Consider the following 4838-nt stretch of genomic DNA (forward strand, 5'->3'; position numbering starts at 1 on the left):
TTCTCTTTCCAAAAGCTCAATGGCGCTCCTCCTCTTCTGAGCATTGTAGTTCGCCAGAACTTTCACAGAAAGAAAGCCGTTCACTGCGGCATCTTGGTCATTAGATCGGTCAGCCTGGTCCCAACCGGAGTGGTTGTGGTGCAAAACTATGCAGCTAGGAAAAAACCGCCAGTAAGTGCCCGCTGCATTCACCAGCACAGAAAGCCATATATGCCAGCAGAAAGCCGCCACATAAATGCTGCACGTGCTGTATGCCGCAACTATGCAAATATATCTAGCACATCCTGCAGTCTGTTCACACCTATTGTGAAAACATTCATTTCAGCTGGGATTACACTTGGCGTGTTTGTCATAAAAAACACCATGCTCGCTGCGGGCACATGTTAGGTTGGAATCAATAGGGTAATATGAAACACCAGACACTAATGGGGGTTTCTTCATCCTTTTATGGTGTTTTTAGGCTATGAAATCTGTGGGATGCCGAGAGCATGTTTTTTTTTGGGGGGGGGGGGGGGGGGGGGGGTATTTTCTCACAATTTTTTTTTTTAGAAATCCTTCAGTCAAATGATGAAAGAATCACATGACTTGTAAAGAGAAAGGCCAGAGGGAAAAAAAACACTAAAGAAAAAACACTTCCCATAATAATAATAATGATGATGATGATGATAATAATAATACACATTGGGACAGATGTATGAAAACCTGTGCAGAGGTCAAGTGGACCAGTTGCCCATAGCAACCAATCAGATCACTTCTTTCACTTTTCAGAGGCCTTTTTAAAAATGAAAGAAACTACCTGATTGGTTGCTATGGGCAACTGGTCCACTTTCCCTCTTCCCTGGTTTTGATAAATCTCTAAGACAACCCCTCCACCTTCCCCCCCCCCCCCCCCCCCGCCCCAGTGCTTTTAGCAAAAATAACACAAAGATAACTGAGAAAAGAAATGAGGGGGAAGATTTTGATGTTTGTTTTTTTTTGCATAAAAAAAACAAAACATCAAACAAGAATTGTGTTTGTTCCTAGGCTTAGGCTGTGATTAAAAACAACATATAAATGGTGTTTTTCAAAGCCCACATTGCTTTATTTCTGGTGCTTTTTCCCCCCTTTCGACAGACGTCTGTCCAGATATTGCAAAGCTACAACTCCCAGCATGCCCTGACAGCCAAAGGCTGAGAGTTGTAGTTTTGCAACAGGTGGGCAGCCACAAGGGATCGGTTTTGCAGTATGTCAATCTAGGGCCATGGTGTCTGATCTGGAACTGGCAGCAGGAGCCACGACCACTTTAAATCAATGGCTGCTGGGACGTATGACTAGTGACATCCTTCGCTCCAGACCGCAACATCAGGGACGTCACTCGTCAGACGTCCCGGCGGCCAGCGCTGCTCATTGAGCCTACCGGAGTAGCATTGATCTATGTAAGAAACCTATGGGCCCAGGCTGTTGGGGCCACCAAATGATATTACATATACAGAATGTCTGGTTAGGAGAAACAAATATAACGCACCCACAGGGAGTGGCGCCATTTTAATAAAATTTGTCAAAAACCTTAGATAACAGTCATACAGAATATATTAGAAAGCTTTTTTGATTTTCAGCCAATCAGAGAGCAGCACTACTGAAATAGAACTCCCAGGAGGTAACAGCGTGTCACACATGTGATGTCATAACCATTGTCCACCAAAGAGCAGCACTGAGCAGAAATAACACTGCTCCTGTTCATTCTCCATCAGTGAGGGGCCGGTGCTGGACACTGTGTAGGGACGCGGGAATGCAAAGTCATACACATGACTGTGACTGGTAAGTGTTACATTGTTGTGTCCAAAAGATCTTTAGTGCAGTTCCATGTGTATTTCTATGATAAACGTAAATAATCTATCTTTTTTTTCTTATCTTAGATGCACTATCTCCAGGACATGGAGTAGCATTTCCGGACCTACAGCAAGACGTTGGATGAAGGCATAGCCCCAGAAATAACACTGGTCCTGTTCATCAGTGAGGGGCCGGTGCTGGACACTGTGTAGGGACACGGGAATGCAAAGTCATGCACATGACTGTGACTGGTAAGTGTTACATTGTTTTGTCCAAAAGGTCTTTATTGCAGTTCCATGTGTATTTCTATGATAAACATGTAAATAATCTATCTTTTTTTGTCCCCTATCTTAGATGCACTATTTCCAGGACATGGAGTAGCATTTCGGGACCTACAGCAAGACGTTGGATGAAGGCACAGGCCTAGGAATCATGCACATACACAGAAACATTTGCCCAAATTATAGAGGTAACCTCCTTTAATATGCCCAGAGGAAGGGCCATACAGTAGCCATGGATTCCCTACAGGTTTCCTCCCCTCTGGAGGTTTTTCCTGTCCTGAGTATTAGTTACTGTACGCTCTTTGTGAGTGATGGGAGGTTACAAAAAATCCCCTACACAAACATTTTAATAAATAATAAATAAAGTTCCCCTTTTTTTAAACTGTTCTTTGACTTGTTCGACTCATTTATTTATTTCTGTGTGTGAAAATAGAGTTAGCAAAACATGGATGACCAAAGCTGCTCTCCTGCACGATCTGCATAATGTGGTGCAGAGAGAGGCAACTGGTGCTGGGTGGTGCAGTTTATGAGGCAAACGTAGAACACCCAGCAAGTTCCATGCACAAGCCTTTTTCTGATGAATGGGACTCATGCAGGGAACTTGCTAGGGGTCATACGGTTGCAAAGGATCAACTTTTGGGTACATGAACTGTCCCTTAAAGGGGTATAGATATCTTATCCCCTATGTAAAGGATAGGGGATAAGATGTCTGATCAATGGGATCCTGCTGCTGGGACCCCAGCAATCTCCATGCAGCAACCAAAATTCTAAATATTATGTTTAGCTCACTGGTTCCTGTGGTGGGATTCGTGACATCATGCCACACCTTCTTGTGACATCACACCACCTCCCATAGACATAAATGGAAAGGGTGTGGCGTGAGGTCACGACCCGCACCACGAGAACCCAGAGTTCTAAATATATTATTTGGAACGCCGGGTGCTGCATGAAGATTGCGGGGGGTCCCAGTGATCAGTCATCTTTTGTCCTATCCTTAAGGTAGGGGATAAGATATCTAGGGGCGGAGTACCACTTTAAGGAATTAGAGAGTGTAGGCATGCCTTACAAGCAGGTAGAAAAAGAACAGCTGGGAGAAATGACAGGACACAAAGCAATATTTGGCTGGGACCGATTTTGGGTGTGTTCTGGCCAATTAAAGGAAAACTATGGCAAAAATTAACTTATCCCCTATCCATGGTTTATGGGATAAGTAGCTGATCGTGGGGGGTCCCCCTGCAATACCTGGGATGAGACCCGTCGCTCAGTGAGAAGCGCTCGCTGCAGACGTCAAATCTCAATTTCCCTGGACCCCCCCCCCTTCCTTCATGTCCACCACAGACGCCCCCAGACTGCTGTCTCTTACAGAGTTTTATGCCCAGAAATGGTTGGCTACTCACTTTGTCAGTAGATTCTCATCCTAAATATGAAGACAATCGGGGAAATGTACCTGTGGAGAGGAAATGTTGTCCAGTTGCTCTTAGCAACCAATCAGATTACTTCTTTTATTTTTCAGAGGTCTTCTCAAGAATGAAAGAAGCAATCTGATTGGTTGCTATGGGCAACCTGATGAAAACATCTTTTTTTTCTTTAACAACTACAGTACTACAACTCCCATTGTAGTGTGTCTTTTCAACCTGTGCCTCCTCCAACCCTGACCCTTAGGGGGGCATAGACGGACCACACTGGGGGTTGTAGTACTTTCATTTTTACAGTTCCCCTATAACTCTGCAGCTTCGGTAGAAGTATGAGGCTCAGCCTTAGAGTCAGTGTATCTGGCTGCTCCAGTGTTCTTCTCTTTTACAGCCTGGACACTGTTCTCCTCCACACTGGTCCCTGTGGTCCGGTCAGATGGTTCTGGACTGGGGCTGAACGGTTGCTTGAGGGATTTAGTGGCAGATTTTTTTGGGACTTCAGTTGTTGGATGACCTCTCTTCAGTGGCTGCTGATATTCGTAGTGCAGAATTTACAGGTGTTACGTAAAAGGGGTACTACGGGGGAAAACATTATTTTATTTTAGTTTTTTTAAATCAACTGGTGCCAGAAAGTTAAACAGATTTGTAAATTACTTCTTAAAAATCTTAATCCTTACAGTACTTATCAGCTGCCGTATGCTACAGAGGAAGTTGTATAGTTCTTTTCGGTCTGACTACAGTGCTCTATGTGAGTAGGAGCAAATCTCCATAGTAAACTTCTCCTACTCTGGACAGTTCCTGACATGGACAGAGGTGTCAGCAGAGAGCACTTCCTGTGGAACACAGCAGCTGTTGGGTGTGTCTGACTTCCAGAGTTTTCCAGAGAGAGAGGATTGAAGCAGTGTTTCCTACAGCCTTTTCCCCAGGAGGGTGGCAGCTTCCTTGGGAGAGCCTCCTGCTATGGAGCCCCAGACTTCCACCCCTCGAACTAGGACGGCGGGGGGTGGGAGTGAGAGAGCTACGGCCGATTCCCAGGACAGGGTGAGAAGATCCAGCAGGCTCCGCAGTAATGTGGAGCCCACTCCCCCGTCCGTCGCTGGAAACCGCAAGGCGTCCGGTAAGAAGCTTATGGTTATGTCTTCGGGGACTGTGTCTGATACTATGGAACCCCAGCAATGGGGGGTGAAGGGTCCCAGGGAGTCGCTAGCTACTTTCGGTTCCCGCATGCAGGCAAATCTAGTAGAATATGAGTAGCTGGGAAAAAAGCTGAAAATCATAAGGGAAGACCTGAAGTTTGCTCGCTACCAAACAGATAACTCTGCCAAGGCCATGAGGG

General features: G+C 45.5%; 1 long non-coding RNA gene across 1 annotated transcript; it reads left to right on the forward strand.

The window, feature by feature from the left end:
- The first annotated feature begins 1635 nt into the window (after positions 1-1635).
- Positions 1636-2399, forward strand: LOC130348157 (uncharacterized). Its single transcript, XR_008885937.1, has 3 exons — positions 1636-1797; positions 1896-2060; positions 2164-2399. It is a non-coding gene; the product is annotated as an uncharacterized LOC130348157 (long non-coding RNA).
- Positions 2400-4838: the final 2439 nt, after the last annotated feature.

This window comes from Hyla sarda, unplaced genomic scaffold, assembly GCF_029499605.1.
Source record: "Hyla sarda isolate aHylSar1 unplaced genomic scaffold, aHylSar1.hap1 scaffold_867, whole genome shotgun sequence".
NCBI lineage: Eukaryota > Metazoa > Chordata > Amphibia > Anura > Hylidae > Hyla > Hyla sarda.